We start from the raw sequence: 22625 nt of genomic DNA, 5'->3' as shown, positions 1-22625 counted from the left end.
GCTGTTGACGAGATTCTTGCCTTGGAATAAGATACAAAATCTGCTCTACTAATTGTGGACAATCAATTTCATCATGCAGTAGTTTATACAAAAATTTTAGAGCAGCAAAATTGCGTCTTGTATGCAGTGAGTCTATGCTAAATGTAGTAAGAAAAAGATTATAGTCAAAACCTCTCTCGGGATAATAACCATTACATTTAAAAAACATATATTTCAGACACTTGCGTTGCACCGACTCAATACGGCAAGCTGCATTCTGATAAAATGGCGACCATATGAGAGCACAATATTCCAATTTACTTCTTATAAATGAGGCATACAATGTTTTTAAAGTACTTACATCAGTGAAACAATTCCAATTTCTAATAAAATAACCTAATGTTTTGGATGCTGATGCGACAACCTGTGCAATATGTTCAGAAAAATTTAATCTTGGGTCAAAAATCACGCCTAAATCTCTGAACCTATCAGTTCTTTCCAAAGTGCTACCATTTAGAGAATAATTGTATACTATCGGATTATGTTTCATATGAAATGAAAGTAGTTTACACTTAGATATATTGAGACTCAAAAAATTTTCACTGCACCACTGACTGACAGTATTCAAAACATTTTGTAAGCTAATGCAGTCATTTAAGTTACTTATTTCCATATAAACTTTCAAATCATCAGCAAAGAGTAAGTGGCGCGAGTTTAACAATAAAGACAAATCGTTGATAAATATTAAAAATAAAAGTGGACCAAGATTTGACCCCTGCGGGACACCCGATGTGGCCAAATATTCGTTAGACTTGTATCCGCCATATTCCACAAATTGCCGCCTACTCACCAAGTAAGACCTCATCAGGGTCAATAGATTAGATGAAAACCCTATATTATCTAATTTAGCCAATAAAAGGAAATGATCAACACGATCGAATGCTTTTTGTATATCGGTATAAATAACATCAACTTGCCCCCGTCTGTCAAGAATGCTAGATATATACTGAGTGATGCATGTTAAATTTGTCACAGTTGATCTATTTTCCACAAACCCGTGCTGGAAGGGGGATATTACTCGTTTTATTGAACTGTAAACATTGTCATAAATGATCGTTTCCAATAGTTTTCCAAAATTGCATAGAATAGCAATAGGTCTATAATTACTAGTTTGTGACGGGTCACCGGACTTTAATATGGGACAAATCCTAGTCAACTTCCACAAGTCAGGATACTCACAATTCTTCAATATAAGGTTAAATATTAAGCATAGTGGTGTAGCCAATGCGGAAATGCAATCTTTGACTATAAAACTTGGAACATTATCAACTCCAGATGTCATTTTATTTTTCAATTTTTTGGAAGCTTTGATGATATCATCTTCAGAGATGGAATCAATAATTATACAGGTACTACCAAATGAGTTACAATCTTTCAGGGGAGCCACATTTGAGGGCAGGTACACATTCGAAAAAAAAGTTGAAAATCCATTAACCACATCCTGAGGAGTGTCAAATGTACTGTCATTATAATGCATTATACCAGGTATCCTTGATGAATTTCTCTTGGATTGAATGAACGACCAAAATTTAGAGGGGTCAGTTACTATATTTTTTTCAAGATTCTGTATATAGGCTACATAGGCTGTTTTAATTTGAGCTTTAGTTAGAGATCTTAAATACTTAAATTGCTCAAGATGGTAACAAGTTCCATATTTATTAAAATTAGCATGTGCTAGACTTTTTTTACGTAAATTGCTTATTATATCTGCAGAATACCAAGGTGGATATTTTCTTTTAAAATGTTTAAATACTGGAATACATGTATCAAAGATACTGGTTAATATTTGATAAAACCTGTTACAAGCATCATTCACATTAGCACATGACCTGAGGGAAGACCAATCTGCATTTTGAATCATTTCATATAGCAAAGGGTAATTAGCACGTTTAAAATTATACTTTTTGCAGCAGTGAGCAAAATTAAAATCGGCCTGTTTGGAACACTCCAACTTCACAACAAAGTTAAGTGCCGGGTGGTGATCATCAACGCGCACAATAGGGCTTTCATCCTTGCTTAAGATACAATCGAAATTTGACAAAACAAGATCAAGCAGTCTATTATTACTGTTAACAATATCATTCCGTTGACTGAGATTTAGAAAAGCCATGAAATTATTGACTATATTAGTTTTAGTATCACTTATATGAGAATTAAATAAAGGAACATTGAAATCACCAAGTATTAACACCTTACATTGCGCAAAAATATAGTGTAAAGACTCGATAGCATCTACAAAAGCCTCGAATTGATCTAAAGCAACTGAAGGGGGAATATATAACACAATAACATACAAAATTTCATTAGTTACAATCTTACATGCTATGAGGTCAATATGCGGAAATGATGAGTTAATTACATCAATATTAACAGCAGTTGCCCTAAATTTACTGTTCACAGCCAATAACACTCCACCGCCCTTAGTCAAACCCGTATCTGCAAAGTTTCGATCACTTCTAAACACAGTATAGGAGCTTGGAAATATTTCAGAATCACTTACATCTTCAGATAACCAGGATTCAGTTATAGCAATAAGGTCAAATTCGCACGTCGATACCGAATTGTAAAAGTCTATGATTTTAGTGTTCAAACCTCGCACATTCTGATAGTAACAGGACAATTCAGAGAGTTCGATATAATTGGGTGAATTTACTAGTTTAAATGAACAATCTTAGGACACCCATTAATAAATTTAATTCTTATGTTTGATTCTCCATTGAGTTTTCTTTCATCGAGATTTCTTTTTGATGTACTGGGTGTTCAGAGAATAGGAAAATGTGAAATAACGAAGAGTGATTTATTTTCAAAAAACAAAAAAAAATTATGTTAAAAAGTTATGTGCAATTAAAAACGAAATAGAAAAATTCAGGTCAAATTTTATTTTTAATAATAAATACTGGGAATGAAATTAAGAATTTACTCAAACATTATCTCATCGACACTTAAACGTAATTTCAAATTTTCTATAAATTCTTTGTAACAATTTTGTTTCTCATCTAGAGAAATACTGGTAATACCATCTATATCGCAACATACTTCTACAAAAACTTAAAGTATATGGTAATTTACTAAAACTTTTTAACTTATACTTATCGAATAGCTTACAATCTGTCAATTATAATGGGATTATGTTTAGCCAGTATCTTACTACTTTTGGAGTACCCCAAGGCTTTAATTTGGGTCTACTTTCCATTTATTCGCATTTCGCTCTGATGGCTTATTTGCTGCACGTGGGTATCATTACAAACTTTTAACATGTTTTTATTTTGAATGTTAATACATGAGATATATTTGTTTGCTTTGTATTTGCTTATTCTCTTAGACTCTTGCTCAGCAGCGAATTCTCCCGCACACAAGAATTATATGCTATCGTTGAATTTAATTTTCACTAGTTGTTATTATTTTTTTATATTTATAATTTTATTTCTGATGCTATTATTATTACTTTTTATAAATTGCAAAACAATTTTTTTATATTTATAATTTTATTTTAAGGGAACAATTTGGAAAATTTTGTTAAACATCATCAAATCAAACACCTATTTACCCTAACTTCTAGCTAAAACTACGTATACTAATTTACAAATATTAATTCTTAATCATGTCACTGTTACTAGTCTCTAGTTTGTGTTTTCTTCCACTCTTCCTTGAACCACTCTGTATCTTGACTGGTATTTCAGTATTTGTTAGGCAATGACCAAATTTTTGTATACTTAGATCTAACGTGAATTACCTTACTTGAGTAATTTGTCTTGAAACTTGGAAACTGACTGGGAGATAAGCTTCAGGCTTTTTCTTGCTAATTCTTTTGATTCATTTGAACGTTTTTCACCTGCTTTGAGTTCAGTTCGCGGTATTGGTTATAACCTCACTATTTTGTTTGTTTCTATAAAGGAATCATATCAACTTTTTTTGTTTTGTTTTAGAATGACATTTGTCTTTATATGACCGAAACTCGACTAACTGGGCATTTCTGGCAGTACTTAAATATATTTATGCCAAACAAATGACTATCAATGACTTTTCTGGGAATGTTCTAGAAATCCATATTACATGAACATTTTTTATCATAAATTGTAGGTTTATGCTAACATTGTCTTTAAATGTAAAAATTGTTCCTTTTCCTCCATTTCCCAAAGATTTTAATGATATACAACAACTAGGTAGTTCAGTCATGTTGGTTTTAACATAACCTTACTTTCACTTTTTATTAACTAACTATTCTTACAGAAATATTGTCCTTACAACTACTTTTTTACAAATCTCACAACTATCTTTCCAAATTCCTTTCTTTTAGCAAAAATTTTAATAATTTTTTTGTATGTTGCCGTCAGTAAAATTTGTTTTGCTTTTGCAGAATAGGTACTAATGTAATGTTTACTGAAATGGTTGGTGTACAAAGAAGCTAATTTAATCTTTCGTTTATGAAAATCCTGATTATTAGATGCTGTGTTAAGAAATTTTGAAAAACCTGATATCAAAAGTCCAGTGGTTTGTTTAATACCAATTGCAAGTAAAATTTTTCGGAAACATAATTTTAAAACAAAATTTAATTGCGAAATCCACATTTACACACCTGTGTTTTGATATTTCTCTTTATTTTTATCTATTTCCCTTTATTAGTCATTTTTTCGGTTGTAGCTTTGTTTTCAAAGAGCGACTTTTTTAATGACAAATACCAAAGTAGACAATATATATTTTTATAGTACCTTTGTTACTGCACAGAAATGTATGGCAAATTTTACAGTGCTCGTTCTCTAATTCAATTCCTTTTAGGACAATAAAAACATATGTATTCAGATATGAACAAGGAATTCTAATTTTTCAGAAACGAAATCGTTTTTTCGCTGAAATGGAATAGTTGGAAACAGTCCCGAATACGAATTCGTACGGGGTTAAAGTGACGCAGCTCTAACCTTTGCAAACGATTTTAAAATTTTTTTCATCCGATCTCCACTAAAGGGGCGTTATATCAATACGTATTTATGTAAATCTGAGGTGTCAAAACATAGAGGTTGGTGGATTCGTCGTGGCTAGGCTAGGTTCATTTCCATTTTGATTTATTTACCAAACAGCTGACGGGTTGGTGGGTGTTTTAAGTGTTTATTATTCTGATATACTAGTTCGACCCTGTTTAGATGAAAATTTATACGGAATTATAAAGAAGGGAAAAATTTTAACGAGACAATTTTTATGATCTTTTTAATTGGAGAAAATGATATTACAATTATGACATCTACTGAATTAGACTCAGAATTAGATAAGAGGTAGGGAGTTAAAGTTATTTTATCATTCTTAATATAGTAATAGTGTAATTTTAGTTATTGTTCAAGTTTTCAATAAATTTAGCCCATATTGAAAACTTTGATGTAGTGCAATAATAATCTGTCGTTGAAAATTAAAATATAATAGCTGTTTGTTTAAGTAGGCAGTAAAGTACAATGCCGCGGCTGTTATTTAATAGACGAGGCGCAGCCGAGTCTATTAAAGCAGCCAAAGCATTACTTTCCTGCTAAGTTAAACACATAATTTTTCGCCGATCAATTATAATTTTATCGTAATAGTAAACAAAGCTATTCATTTTATATTATTAAAATTGTAAGATAATTCGTCCTTGAATAATAATAATTTCATCAGGTCGTCGGTGATTGCTATGAGAAGAGCGTTATTAAGTAAATAACTTAGGTACACAGTAATCGTCATGTTGTTCCTATTTAAATCCATAAAAATAACTATTTGTTACTCGAGATGAAAGAATTCACATTAACTCCGTCAGAAATTGAATAAGCATAGCAAATAGAGTGTAGTTTATTACCAGAAAAATCGAAGAAGATATATAACAAACATATAAAAAGATTATTGATTATCGGACTGAAAATAACATTAGGTCTTTTTCAGAAAATGTATTATTGATATATTTTTCAAAGTTACTTTGAATGTCGATATTGGAAAGTATCTAAAATTAAGAGCATTCTCGAAACGGCAATCGGATGGATATCGTGCTAAAATTTCACGCCTTTTAGAAAATGAACAAATTAACAAATTTGATGCGTACTTAGGTACAAAGGTAATTATAAACAAAACGAAGAATACTGTTTTAGCTGGCAATGATTTTTGTCATATCTGGGTCGGGTCAATGTGATGAATTACTTCAAATAAAAATTGGAGTTTTTCAAGATACAGGAAATAGATTGCTGATCACTCTGCCAATTACAAAAACAAAGAAGAAAAGATTTATTGTAAGCGAATATTTAGACATATATGGGAAATATAGTACCGCAAGACCATCACAAAAAGATAGTAACATATATTTTTTTAAATATTCAAATGGTAAAGCATAAAATATAACCAATTAATAGGAATTCATACATTTGGGAAAGCTGATATCACAACTTTAAAAATGCATGGTGGATGGAAATCTTCAACGGTAGCTGAAGGTTACATTGAGAACTCCATAGTTCGTTAACCAGTGGTAAAAAAATGTTCCTTACCGCAAGTATCTACATCAAGTGCTGGACGAGATTTTTTAAATAATTCAACCACTTTGGAGGATTCAGTAGTTCATAGACTGTCTACTAGTGAAAGCACTTCTACATAGACGAAGTAAATGTTTCAAAACAAACAGGACATGGGATATCCCTTATAGGCTTTTCACGATATTTTCACTATAAATATTTACAATAACCAGTCCGATTTGTGGTATATACAGCTGACCTCTCGTTAAAGCTTAAATCGCAGCATGCAATGTATGCCGATGATACTAAGATATTTGGAAATGCACTGCAAGGTCATCAGACTCTACAAGATGATATTATTTCCATCGAGCACTCGTTGGCACATCCCACTGAATTTAAATAAGTGTACTCTTATACATATTGGTACAAATAATCCCAAGTCAAGATATACTTTCGGTGAAGGTCAACCCATAACAACTGTCGAAAACCAGAATGATTTGGGTGTAGTAATCAATTCCAGTCTCACTTGATTTGAATATATTTCCACCGTTGTGAAGAAAGCCAACTCCGAGTCTTATCTTTTAAATAAGTGTTTCCAGAGCTCAAACGATCAGGTCTTCTTAAAACTATAAATCATATATTCGTCCACATCTGTGTGAACATATGGTCCCCTTATCTGGTAAAATATATCAGTTACTTGTACTAATGTGAGACGTCTACGTGGTTATCTTATCCAAGTGTACAAGATTCGAAAAAATAATTACAGCTTAAGTTTCCAAGACTTAAAAAACATAAATTCGACCAATGTTTAAACAAGCGCCAGAGCTCTCCTAATTGACCGATTCGAATTTTTCAAAAAGCTTTTGAAAGCTTGAGAGCCCTTCTATATGTGATTAAATTTTCAAGTATCTAAGGGCCTTGGTTTTAGCTGTGCAAAATTTTGAAAATTTCCAATATTTTTTCAAAACCTGCAAAATTATTATGCAAAATCTATCGAACCGATTTTAATGAAATTTGGTGTAATGATTCTACATAACATGAACTTTTCTTGAGCCAAGTATGAAGGTCCTACACCCAAATTAAAGACCCCAAAAAAAATCCCTAAAAAATAATGTCTTTTTAACCACATTTTTGGCGATTTTTTCGATTATTACAATAATACTCATGATTCATTCGATTTGTAACTAGTCATATTTTGTAAAATTTAATTACAAACATTCTTTCCTTTTCCATTTTCGCCTAAAATCAACTCTTGAAATGATACATAATTAAATAGGAAGAAAAATATGACGTTTTGAATTTTTTTAACATATTGTGCCGCCAAAAGTTAAGCCCACATTTTTTTATGCGCATAGAAAAATTTTCATTTCTAGTGACATTTGAAAGCCAAAAAGCCAAAAATCTCCGTGGATATACGTTTCACCCAAACCAAAACAGATACCGCCTAGTGTATTTCTTTTAATCATGATTTCGGAATCATAACGCGTTACGATCCGAAATTTAGCAATCTGATTGGTTTCCATCTGATCCTAACACGTTATGATTCCGAAATCATGACTAAAAGAAAAGAGCCTATATTGTCAAGTTGTATTCTAAAATAGTAAGACAGTAATAGGAGCTGTGTAGTCGAGATTCAAAGGCGGGACACAAGAATCCCCCACAATAGATCTGTACCGTGGATGTCCATCAGAGGGCTGTAGAATAATCGAAGGAAATGTGGATGTAGGTACACGGGAGAGAAAAAAATAATCATACTTTTTGTCACTGTATGGTTAGTTGAATTGTAAGCCTATATTTTCAATAAATATAACTATATTCGAAGAATACTGAATCTTATTCTTGTAAATTTCCATCTTTATCTTTCTGTATCGATGTAGAACCACCAAAATTAGGATGCAAGTATAGCACAAAGACAACTAAACTAAAATTTTTATCAAAATTATTATTTTCTTATTGCTATTTTCTGTTCTATATGGACTAAGATATGTTCGGCTCAATCACCATATTCTGCGCCATCTTCGAGATTTCCCTGCTTTCGAAGGCACCCTGTATAATTTAATTTTATTTAATTAATTATAAGCAACCGTCAAATTCTCTATTTTTAACACATAAAACAGTATTCTCTGAAGGTGTTCATATAACCAAATCACCCGTCAATAAAACACAAACTTTTTTATTGCAAAGCGATGATTGCCATCCACAAAATCAATCGTAAAATTAAACCCGCTATCCAAGCAACTTTTTTATTACCTATAAACTTCCGTCTTTTAAGGAACACTTTGATCAAATACCCTATAGAGGCACTGCCAGATGATTCCAATAAAAATTACACCATACGTTCCCAGCACTGTAAAATATTTCCAGGTTTTCAATTTGTATTCTGGAGCGAGTTTAAATAAAAAGGATTAACGTGTCTAGACGATTTGCATCGGGTTTTAATGGAGTTAGGACAATTACTCTTGTCGAGTCGTGATTTTTTCCGCAGAGCAAGGAAATGTCCTTAGGAAACAAATTAATCAGCTGACAAAGGCAGCGGTGGATGGAAGGGAAAACGATTTTATTGCGCATAAATTATTTAGAGGAATTCGTTTTACGCTCCGGTCCTTGCTAATAAAAAGATAATTAAGGTAGGTTGTTCAAATATTGAGATATCGCTACGAAAAAGTATAAAAAATTAGAAAATATGCAGGGTGGTCCAAATTTTATGCAGGAAACTTCGAGGGGAGATAGATCTCTTTAAAATAATATGTGTTTGCCTTATAAACAGCCTTAGATAGCCTAGGGTGTTGAGGTTTAAAAAAAAATGATATCGCACACTACCTCACAGGTGGTGTAGAAAGGAGTGTAAATAATTTTGTTGATGTGCTTACAAAATGCACTTACTTTTAAACATAAACAAATATTCTTGTAATATTATCGTTAGAAGTGTCTGCCACAAGGGGATTGTATTGATATGAATAACTTGAGAACGGCGAATCTTAGGGAAAAAAATCAAGTTACCCTTTTTACGTATTTTGTGCATTAAAATATAAATCAGTTACAATGACATGTAAAAAATGCAGTGGCGTAGGTTTTTTTGTAAAAAAGGGGGTGACACCTGTCCAGTTGTACACCACTGGTTGAACCTTTAAAGCTCATTTTTCAGGGAATATAAGGCCTACTATCATACATTATATGTACCAAATTTTATTGAGATCGGTTAATAGATTCGGAAGATATAAACAAAAAAATCAATTTTTTTTTGACAACTTCAACACCCTGTATCTCTAAAACGGTACCGTTCCAGACCTATGTTTATAAGGCAAACACATATTATTTTAAAGAGATCTATCTACCCTCAAAGTTTCCTGCATAAAATTCGGACCACCCAGTATAAATATACAGGGTGTCCCAGAATAACGTATACAACGGAAGACCTCAGATTTGTGGACCCAAAATAGGCAGAATTAGGCTTACTCACCTATATGCGAAATCGCTTCGTTTGGCCGCTAGATGGTCTCAAAGTTTGTGAAAATTTTTTGAATTTTGTAAGTAACTCGAATAAGTATTATTCGATAAATAAATAAATAAATTCGTAATAAATCAAAAAAAAAACGCTAAATTTTCCGATTCCTTCGTTTCTAATTATGCGATAGACCTCTCGTTTTATTCGTATTTCGATTCTCTACAAATTATCTTTATAGATTTCAGATTCCTTTGTTAGTTTAGGTTTTATAAGCAGAAAACTAGCAAAAATTGCGATTTTTGCATAAAAATGTTCATAAAAAATTAATTAATGGTAAATTGGAGTAGGAAATACAGGGTGTATCTTAAGTAATGACTTTAATTTCGAGGGGTGATTCCTTGTCATATTTTAAGCAAAAAAGTGCATATGAACATCGGTCCGCAAGTGCTTCGTTACCGAGATACAGGGTGTCAAAGTTGGGAAAATAAATCGCATTTTCTTAAATATCTTTCGACTGATTCGAAATAATTTAATGAAATTTCATACACGGGGGTTTTTTGGAATGACAAATTCAAAGCTGTGGTCAATTTAGGTGTAATTTTTTGAGGGCGCCAATAATGAAGTAGCTAGGAGCAACCGTTTCCATGAAAAACGCATTTACATTTACTTGAGCTGGAAATATCATAAAAATTGAATTAAATTAAATGCTCAAAATGAGAACCGCCACTGTCAATACAAGCATGTAATCTTCTGCTCATCGACTGTCGCACACGTTCCAAAATTCCTGGAGTGTTGCGTATGACATTACAAGAATTTATAATTCTGTTTCTTAAATCTTTTTCATCTACAACTGGCGTTGCATAAACATGCGACTTCAGATGTCCCCAAAAGAAATAGTCCAGAGGATTTAGGTCTGGAGATCGTGCTGGCTACGGCTGAGGTCCTCCTCGACCTATCCATCGCTGCGCAAAAGTGTCATTAAGATGTTGGCGAGCAGCAAGACTGAAATGAGCAGGTGCCCCGTCGTGCATAAACCACATGCCATTTCTGGTAGCTAGTAGTACATCTTCTAACAGACCAGGCAATGTTTCAGCTAGAAACTGTCTGTAAGTCTCACCATTCCGTCGAGGAGGAAGAAAATGCGGTCCGATGACATGATCACCAATAACTCCCGCCCACACATTCACCGAAAACTGCTGCTGAAATCCACGTTCTCCAAGAACATGGGGATCTTCATAGTTCCAAAAATGATTATTGTGGAAATTTATGATGGCATCCCGTGAAAAAGTTGCCTCATCTGTGAACAGAATTTTAGACATAAAGTTGGGATTCTGCACAGTTTTTTGGAGGAACCATCGACAATAATCTAACCGTGCAGGAAAATCTCTTGGCAACAGTGGTTGCACGCGTTGAATGTGGTATGGCTAAAGTAAATTTGTGTGCAAAACCCTCCAAACACTTTGAATACCTATGTTAAACTGTTCAGATAATCTTCGCGTACTACTTGACGGATTAGCTTCCACTTCTTGTAGGATTGCTTCTTCTAGTTGTGGTGCCATTATTGTTCTCGGTCTACCAATACGTTCAGCGTGAGCATTTAAAGATCCAGTTTCGCACAGTCTAGCATGGAGCCTTATGAAAGTTCTTTATGATGGAAGTGGTCTATTGGGAAATCGTTCCTGGTAAATTCGACGGGCTTGTGCAGCATTTCTATCTGCTAGCCCATAAATGAAATGTATTTGAGCTTGTTCAACGTTATTCATAGTTAACTGCACACTAAAAGATAGTCAACTGACAGTATCTTGTCACTTTTAATTCTAATATCATCGGAATTTTGTTATCACAGGAATTTTTTATTCAACAAAAAAACATTTCTTTAAAATCTTTTTTAAGAAGATAAGGTAGGAGAATCGATTATTCTAGTCCAAAATGGCATACAGGGTAGCAAGAAAAAGTTGCGATGGATTAAAGAGGCCGAAATCGTTGCCGGTGGCGCCCTCAAAAAAATACACCTAAATTGACCACAGCTTTGAATTTGTCATACCAAAAACCCCCGTGTATGAAATTTCATTAAATTATTTCGAATCAGTCGAAAGATATTTAAGAAAATGCGATTTATTTTCCCAACTTTGACACCCTGTATCTCGGTAACGAAGCACTTGCGGACCGATGTTCATATGCACCTTTTTGCTTAAAATATGACAAGGAATCACCCCTTGAAATTAAAGTCATCACTTAAGATACACCCTGTATATAAGCATATATTTACAGATAGTCTTTTATATGATGGCACAGTCCGTTTGCTGATAGTATTTTTGTCACAAACAAAACCTCTATTGATTGGTTTATTAGTAAACAGAAGATCTGTAAACGATACATATTTAGAAATGTCTACTATTTTTCACTCTATATCTTTTTTTACCGAACGTTTTTTGTCTTTTGTTGACTGCAATCATCCTGCTCAAAATGACATTTTATATCTTCCATTTATGGATTAATTTGTCGATATCTGCTGCAATTACCATACTAGACAAAAATAATAAAAAATAACACTAACCGTCAATCAAAAATAGGCATTACAACATTGTCCAAATATAATAAAAAGATAAATGGAAAAAACGCTCATGTAAATATTTACCTAAGAAACAACTTAAATGGAATGAGATGAGTAGAATTTGTTCTCAGAGAGTGATTCGATAACAACACGAATTGTTTCTTTATAGCGCTGAGGAACATCCACCCGAAAATTGACCTTTTAGGCCTTTTTGCGTCGGAAAAAGTATTCTCGTGTAAAACATTCTGAGGGTCGAATTATGAAACGCTTCAATGTTGTTGTTTCTAAGAGGATTCTTTGTTGGATGATATCGTTTTATCGGGATATCAGATGTTGAAAGGGTTTACGTAGTAACTCTTTTATTGTCCAGCTATCCTTAAGAGGCAACATTCTTTGCTGAGGGTTACAAAATTGAAAGACGTAACTAGGAATCAAAATGAATTAAGTGTTACGTTTCAGTTAATAATGCGAGTATCTATTACATTTATCCTTTTTAGGTTATATCTGAAGTATGTACTGATTTACTTTTATTTATTATTATTATTGTTATTAATAGTATTATCATTAATGTTATTATTTATAATATTTATAATTCATTGTATATTTTGGTGAAGGCGCCAGTAATTCTGAAATTTCAATTACCTTTACGATTTTCTGTGAAATGCTAAAAAAAGATTATGTATAGGATCGTTTTTTATATTTACCACAGGCTTATCTTGGTTATTACTTCTTTAAGAAAAAAAAATGGTAAATATAAAAGAAGACTTACAAATGCTTTGTGCTGTTTTCAAAAAAAATTTATACAGGGTGGGCTATTAGTGTGAGAAAGTAAAATAACTCCCTTGTTAGTCATAATACAGAAAAAAAGTTTATATAAAAGTTGTACAGAATCAAGAAACCTAAGCTACAAAGTTAATTTGAAATATACAGGGCGATGAGTAAGAACGGAACACGTCAAAGATTACGTTTTTTAAATGGAACACTGTATATTTTTCAACATATGCATTTCCGAGAAAATTCTATATATGGCAATAAAAACAGTTTATCATTTCAGTGCGGGGTTGCTAAGTTATGTAGAAAATTCTTAGAATTTTGGAAAAAACATGAGCTCGACGAAGTTTCAGCTACTGACACTTGGAATAAAATAATTAGACAAAGCTGTAAGCAAATGTTAGACAAAGGCTCCTATATTAGCTAATATCGATATTTTATACAGGATACTTTTTATAATACGATCATTTTTAGAAAGTTTAAACTCGATTTTCTAACATCTTTCAAATGGAACACCCTGTATTTTATTGTTCTATTTTATTCACATATCGGTCCACTTCAACTTTTATTAAGCATGTTATATGTCTAAAATTGTTAGTTTTTAAGATATAGCAACATTTCCGATAAAATTTAAATAATTTTATTATTTTATAGAATACCACAAATAAACATTAACTAATAAAATTAACTCAAAATGGAATGATAAATTATGAACTGACAAGTTGACACAATGTGACAGTTTTTTCCAAAGCCATTTCGTGAGACCTAAAATAATAAAAATTAGGTTTTTCCAAAAATGTAGCAATATCTTAAAAACTAACAACTTTAGGTGTAGAACATACTTAATAAAACTTGAAGTGGACTGATATGTGAAATAAGACTATAATATACAGGATGTTTCAGTTGAAAAATTTTAGAATATAATAATAAAAAATGCCCGGTGTAAAATATCGATAATAGCTAATATAGGAGTCTTTGCCTAACATTTGCCTATAACTCTGCCAAATATTTTTGCTCCAAGTGTTAGTAGTTGAAAGTTAATACAACTTCTTCGAGGTCATGTTTTTTCCAAAATTCGAAGAATTTTCTACATAACTTGGCAACCCCGCACTAAAATGTCTAAGTGTTTATATTGCCATATATAGAATTTTCTCAGAAATCCATATGTTTAAAAATATAAAGGGTGTTCCATCTAAAAAATGTAATATTTGGCGTGTCCCGTTTTTACTAATCGCCCTGTATGTTTCAAATTAATTTTGTCTTTAGGTTTTTTGATTTTGTACAACTTTTATATAAACTTTTTTCTGTATTATGAATAACAAGGGAGATATAACCCTGTAAACATCGGGAAAGTACTAAACAACAAAAATTAACATCACTTTGCGCTATGAATATAGGGGCAGAAAGCCACCGTTTATGAGGTACAGGGCGTTAATAAAAATAAAACAATTTTTCAAAATAACTGGAAAACCGCTTCATCAAATTTAACCAAATTTGGTACACAAGAGTAAGTTAGTTGTCGTCAACCAAAGTTAATATGTTTTTAGATGTATTATATATTGTCTTGGACAATACGTGTAAGTTCAACACAAGAATTACCTAAATAAAGTACCATTATTCGTCTTCCATTCTTTTGCAGACCTATTTACATCGGCAAAATAAGAAAAAAATATTCATATATACATAGGTTTTAGAACGCTTCATTTTTGAGATACAGAGTATTGATATTAAAAAAGAAATTACATTTATTTTAATATCGCTTAAATGTTTGGCATAGATTGATAAAACTTGGGATAATAACTTGTCTGATTATGGACAAATATTCTATGATGCATAATACATAAATCTATCAACCAATGGTGGAGACACTGGAACATACTGTTCCTAAGAACCCTAGAATTTCGACACCACTGAATATTTTGTAATCTGGATAAATGGATTTAATACCGGTTTGAGTTCTAAGGAAAGGAAAAGGATGGCCTTCTATTTTATCCGAAAAATTACTTATTCTTTAGTAATTATTGTTCTTGGCTTTTGATGGGTGTGGATGGGATACAGGGTGTGAGAGTTGCATTAAACCAAATTTGGAGAGGACATAGCTAATACAATGCGAAACATCGCCTTAAAGTTAAAAATGTTGTCACCGTCGTTCTTGGGGGTCAAAATTCGAAATATTTGGAATTATTCAATTTTCGTGGCTGAAAACATACATAGGTATTGTATTCTCGATACCGAGAGAGTTGCACTAAACCAAATTTGGAAAAGACATAGCTAATACAATGCGAAATATCACCTTAATGTTAAAAATGTTGTCACCACCGTTTTTGGGGGTGAAAATTCCAAATATTTGGAATTATTCAATTTTCGTGGCTGAAAACATACATAGGTATTGTATTTTCGAAACCGAGAGAGTTGAACCAAACCAAATTTGGAGAGGATATAGCTAATACAATGCGAAACATCGCCTTAATGTTAAAAATGTTGTCACCGCCGTTTTTGGGGGTGAAAATTCGAAATATTTGGAATTATTCAATTTTCGTGGCTGAAAACATACATAGGTATTGTATTCTCGAAACCGAGATAGTTGAACTAAACCAAATTTGGAGAGGACATAGCTAATACAATGCGAAACATCGCCTTAATGTTAAAAATGTTGTCACAGCCGTTCTTGGGGGTGAAAATTCGAAATATTTGGAATTATTCAATTTTCGTAGCTGAAAACATACATAGGTATTGTATTCTCGAAACCGAGAGAGTTGCACTAAACCAAATTTGGAGAGGGCATAGCTAATACAATGCGAAACATCGCCTTAATAATTAAAAATAATGTCACTGCCGTTCTTGGGGGTGAAAATTCGAAATATTTGGAATTATTCAATTTTTGTCCATGAACTATGTCTAGAATTTTTTGAAGAATTCAAAAATTGAATAATATACAGGGTGTTGCATTTAAAATAAGAAAGTTGGTATTAACTACTGTTATATGACAAACCCGGTATAAAAAGTTTATGTTGAAAAAAATGCGCAACTAAAAATACCAATCGACGTGTCCGAGCGTTTTTTCGAACTCGCCCCCTTTTATTTATTATTGAATTTTTTCCATTTGGTTGATACACACTGTATACGAGTATAAATAAAAAATATTTCTTTAAGGGGACTTTGTCTCATCATTGAGGAATTGAAAAAAATATCTACAACTTCTAATTGTACTGTACTACAGTATTGTTGACTGCCTCATATTTTTATGGTGGTAGTGATATAAATATTAAATTATAGAATATTAAAGAATCATTTTCAATTTTATGTGTACTCATGCTAAGATTCTGAAGACATTTCCTTTAGTTTGGCACATCGTAACGAAATTTATAACGGCACTAGAACTGTGCGGAGGAAATACTAAATTTTCCCGATTAATAAATGAATTGCGCAGTTACAACAATTAATTTCTAAATAAGTAGTCACGACAGAGCTGGGTTTAATAATTAATTAATTTAATGAATCGAATTGTCAATATATCTTGTTGTATTGTCTCAGTAATTTTCTTGTTACACGAGTATAATCAACAAACACTAATTAATTATAATTGGGATTGGGATAATGAAAGGTCAGTGAAAGAATGAGTTATATAAATTTGTAACTCATTAGGACAAATGGTAGTTTTGACAAATAACTTTATTGTTTCCTTTAAATGTGACTTAAAAAAGTTGGAGGACCTATCGCCTACAGTCTAGAACATTACGAAAATTACTCAAGATAATTAATTACAGGTTCTATCCCTCCAGCGTGTAAACAATGAATTTCTGTAAACTGAAATCTAGGTCGCAGAATTCATACATACTTCAACACCGCCTTATTCGGGTTTCGACGAATCCCAAGATGAAAATGATTCCACTCGTACTTGATATTCTCGGAGTTCCTATTTCCACTTATCCGACCGTAATACCGGGTTTTCCAGGACTCTGGGGATCGACTAAAACCACAGAAGAGTAAGAAAAAAATCCTAAATTCGGTTTGATATTACCTCTATTATTGAATGAAGAGATATTAGCTTACACAGGGATATTACTCCCAGTCAAACTAAATGTGATTTAGAAAAATGTGTGTAGAATTGTTGCAAATATAAAATCTGAGTGAGTAGTCAGGTTGACAAATTTGACAAATACACTTTACACATAACACCAAATAGAAAATCAAAACAAGAATGAGTTAAAGTTAAAAATATAATTTAAAAGAAAGCAAACTACCAAATTGCATTTTCAATATGGGCACTTTCCACCTCCACACACCTCCTAAGTCTTTTTAATTTTTACCTTTGAGGGCCCGTATGAAAAAAAAAAAAATATGAAGAACTGATATTATATTGACCTCATTTATTTATACTCGACTTTTTTGTATCAAGTACCGGGACACCTTGTATAATAAATGTATGAATCAGTGCATTTGATTCCCGATTATTGCATTTAAAAAAATATATATTTCTTACATTTTATTATCACAGAAAAACTCAACAAACCCCTTCTAAATCAATACAATTTAAATATTATTATTATACAGGGTGTCCCATTAATATTGCGAAAAAATTCAGGGGGAGTTTCCTTGACCAAAACTAAGAAAGAACGTTCCTATAAACCTATCTCCGAAAATGCTTCGTTTGGGAGATACAGGGTGTTGAAATTTAGAGGAAATACAAGGTTTTTACTAATATCTGGAAAACCCTAATTCCGGTTTTTTTGAAATTTGGTATGTTTGTTCATAAAAACGGTAAACGTCTTCTGACGCAATTTGATTTATTTTATCTATTTCTGCTGCGTCCGGGGACCCTGTTGATATTAATAAGTAGACATATGAGACGTCACTGCTTTTTCTTAGGTGTCATATGTTTTTCTAATTATGCTATTAAAAATACAACTTTTTTGTCTCTTTACTTTTTTTTGATATCTTACTTCGTTTTCGACCAAAAAATTAATATCTTTTCATATGTATATTCTTAAGGGAAGTAGAAAACGAAAATAGAAATTCAACGTTTTAGTTATTTACATTTTGTAGGAAAAACAATGTAACAAGCTGAGAAACAATACCTCACTAAATAATATTAATGGGACACCCTGTATATTAATTAAATTGGATTTATTACCAATTTTTTTTTATACGATTGACATGACGTTTTGTTCCTGATTAACTTTTTGAAATAGAATAGAAACTAATTAAAATTATAACAATTTTTTAAAACTATATTAAATTTTTTAAAACGATATTAATATTTTCCTCTCTCATTATTACCAGAAATCTCAAAAATATCTTTCTTATATCTATAAATTGCAAACAATGAAGTATAATTTGACGACGTGAAGTTTGATTCTGAATGTTTGATGTCTTAGAAGGAGATTGTCGTTCATTCTGTTTTGACCAATAGTTTCGCAGCGCACGTGTTTGATCATTGTTTACACGATTGGAATATGCAGATTGACTTGCAATACCTTAAAATTGATTGTTGTGAAAACAACACAAATTGACAATTCGGATTTACCTATTTTTAAGTTTCACAAATTATCCAATTGTCTAAATAATCATTTTCTACTTTTTTTCAGTTGCAGTAATTCTTGTATTAACACAATTTAGGGCATAAAAATATGATTAAAATGACTCTGGCATCCTGTTCTTCAAATGTAAAATCCAAAGTCCATTCAACAACGTTTCATTTCTTCTGTACTGTTATTACGTTAAGAAAATATATTCACTAGCAATTGCAAATTTATTTTTTTTATTTTCTTATGCCAATCTAAAATTTGCACCGTTTAAGACAACCCTTCTCCGCGTCAAAAGGCGTTCTAATCACACTAAATAAAAGAGTTTCTTGAAAGTCAGGCTCGGCTAAGCTGGGTAAGAAATAATTAGGGTCCTTAATGCGTTATTAAATTTTCAGGAAGATTTAATTTTATAACGTAATCGGAGCAGAATCCCCCTAGAAAAGGGTTTAGGACTTAGGTTTTCGTCCCATGAAATGATAATAGACTTGGGGTCGTTTTGGCATGGGTTTCATTTCACATTCATGAATGTCAGAGGAAAACGATGCGTTTTTTTTGCGATCTAAATTTGTTTTATCTGCTGGCACGTCATTACATTATTTATTCAAAATTTTTAAAAATAAAAATAATTTTGTAATAAAATCAAGTTTTTCAAAATTTTTATGCGTCCTCTTTTTTTAAATTTTACATTTAATTGAATATTTCAAATGCCGAGAATTGAATTTTTTGATATTTGCTGAGTATTTAACGCGAAATTGTGAGGAAAATAACGCAAAAAATTGTTCATCTTAATCATTAATTGACGCTCAAAAAAATTTTTCATCTCAAAATTTCAAAACTAAAATCTTTAAACTCCAAGATGCTTCTTTTTTTTCTCGATAAGACCATTATTCACAAAGTTACAGCCTTTAAAAAATCACTAAAAAAGTTATTTCTGTTCCTTTAATGTTTTTGCTGAGTTTATTATTATTTGTTATTACAAAATAATAAAAGTATAATAAACATATGAACTGCAAGAATTATAAGAAGCCTATGAAAAAAAAGTGAAAAGTACAAACGTAAAAAATACAATTTGCTATAATAGTTAAGGTTATGATAAACATGCAAAAAAGTTGCGAAAACATACATAAAACTACAATAAGATAATCGTATTATGTACCAAAAAGAACTTCAACAATTTTCCTTTTGGTGAGAGTAGATAAATTGCTTCATGCGGAAAAACACGAAAAATATTTGCGAGACAACTTAAAGTTAGTGCTTAAACAATACAAACATTTTAAATCTATTGAGAATAAATCATAAAAAAGCTCTCTCTGTTAAAATTAGGTCACCACGTTTTAGTCTTTCACGCTGTGAAAATAAATTATAATGAGAAGTTTGTTATTATAATTAGGTCTACTTCTCCCATATGGCAACCTGGTAGCAGCATGTTGTATTGGCTCAACTTGATGCTTGCCTCGCACAGGCACTGGACACCAAACACCAAAACTGTATTCAATAGTTGGCCTAGTATGTCTTGTAAAGCGTAACGATGGTTGCAATATCAAAGCGGGAAAAACTTTTGTGAACCGCAAGTAGAACATTCATTGCTTTCCTGCAGATAGGTCGTCAGACACAACAATTCCAAGGTCATTCTGTGAGTCAACCGCAAGAATAACTATTGATGAAATAAATAGTTCGAGGATTAGAGCGACCAAAATAAAGCATATTGCATTTGTTAGGATTAATAAGTATGAACCAACCACAACACTGTCCTTGAAGAAGGCTTAAATCACTATGAAGCTGTGCAACTTTACAAGCACATTTATATAAAGTTTAGTACCATCTGCACATTGAAACCATTAGCACTGTGTCAAACTGATTGGATGAGCCATTTCAAAATAATAGTGGACTCAGTACAGATCCTTGAGGATAAAATTTTATTAGCACCATAATGGAAAAAATGCATTCTGCAAATTTTATTCTAAACTAAACTATTTGTTATGAATGTGAAAAACGCAGTCATTACAACGTATTAAATTAATGGTAGATGCTCTTCTTAAACTAATTAATTCTTTTTCTTGTTGCATTTGAATATACATATTACCAGCGTCTCCAAGAACTGCTGATTAGATTTCTTCTCCTGTTTGATACAAATATGGCCACGTTTTAGATTTTTCAAAACTATGATTATTGTTTCTATTCCTACAGAAAATACAGTAATATAATTGTAATTCTAAATGTATAACATGCATGAAACCTCTTGTCTGAGGCTTTATCAAGTAAGCGTATACCGAAACAAAACACCGTGATCAATACTAGACCAGAATACCTAATAGAGAGAAAGTCTGGGTTGCTGATCGATCAAATGCGGTTTTCATATAGAAGTAAATTCTATGGTATGAAGCGAGGCTAATTACTACAATTAACACAAGAAAAAAATGAGTAATATAGTACTTCTCTTACAGTTGGGGAATGATATATTTTTTTTACACATGGCTATTAGTATGTTGAAATATTCATAAGCATAAGGTTTGCAATATAAAATATGTCTACGTATTCGATTTTTTTATAATATACACAAAAAGAAACTGAAACTAAGACCAAGAAATAATTTTTGTCTTCCCTAAAATAAAACAGATGAAGGTGTCGATCGAGTTTTTTTGTTAAATATTACTATATTATCGTGGTCCTTGATTTTGTGCTGCCACAATTATTGTGATCATTTATAAAAAGCATTTTCTTAAGAATTTCTGGTATAGTTTGTTTTTAAAAAAAATCAACATTATCTAACACGATAGCAAATGCTACAACATATAGAAATTTTCATAGGAAATCCTTAAAATTTTGAAATTGTATTAGAATTTTTTACACATTATGTGTATGCTATAGGCAAACAGAAAGTTAATATATTTAACAAAATTAAGTTAAAACGAACAGTAGCGGCCAAGCACGTTAATTTTTTTTTATATTTGTTACTACGATTTGGTCCAACGAATTCTTATTGCTGTTAATAAGGCTAGGAAAAGAGGGGTAAGTCTTTTTTTGAATAAACCATATTTACAGTTGTACAGTTTTTTTGTCTGATATTAAATTGTTATTTTCACCAAAAGAAGATGCAGTTCTTGATTGCTTTGTAAAAAATTGTCGGTTTGTTTATTCTGAATTTTTTCATCATACGCATTATTGAACAATTCTGTGACATATTTTAAAATTGTTAAGTATTATAGCAGATCTGTAATGACGAACCTTCATGATGTAATGGCTAAACAGGTAATAAAGAATCTCTATCTATCTATCTATCTATCTATCTATCTATCTATCTATCTATCTATCTATCTATCTATCTATCTATCTATCTATCTATCTATTAGATAATGCCGGATATAAATAATAGTACGCAAGATTTTTACATGCCCATAAAGAAGTTGAAATCTAAAGGTACTTCAGTTCTTAAATCATTCCACTTTATACTTGTGTTTATTTAAGCAACTCTCTGTTTTTCTATTATTAAACAAAAGAAGAACAGTGGTATGAGATTTTAATTGAGCTTCCTTGACATGCTGTGTCTTTTTAAGCATCAACTTTTGGACTGAGGTAAGTTGGCTACATTGCATTTTGTCGTCAGCAATTTACTCTCTATGTCTCATTAATTTCCTGTAGAGTTTTGAAGTCTTCAAAATTTGTATTTTTTTCTAGAATATTTTAGAAAGAGTAAAAAATATGTCGGTCAATTTTGATATGCTTTGTGTGTTGATAAAATGCTATAAGTTGTCACAATAACAAATTTTTTCATCAATTAGTGGCAGAGATATGGGTAGCCCATAACATTAATTTAGAGAAAAAGATTACGACCC

At 31.7% G+C, this 22625-nt stretch overlaps 1 protein-coding gene across 1 annotated transcript in view; it reads right to left on the bottom strand.

Moving 5' to 3' along the window:
* The window catches only part of LOC108908517, a 181750-nt gene that overhangs the window by 106028 nt on the left and 53097 nt on the right, over positions 1-22625 (bottom strand). The gene's annotated exons all lie outside the window — the stretch shown is intronic.

The sequence above is a fragment of the Anoplophora glabripennis genome, unplaced genomic scaffold (assembly GCF_000390285.2).
Source record: "Anoplophora glabripennis isolate ALB-LARVAE unplaced genomic scaffold, Agla_2.0 scaffold29, whole genome shotgun sequence".
Classification (NCBI taxonomy): Eukaryota; Metazoa; Arthropoda; class Insecta; order Coleoptera; family Cerambycidae; genus Anoplophora; species Anoplophora glabripennis.
The sequence above is the reverse complement of the archived record's forward strand: the minus strand, read 5'-3'. Positions and strand labels throughout refer to the sequence as shown.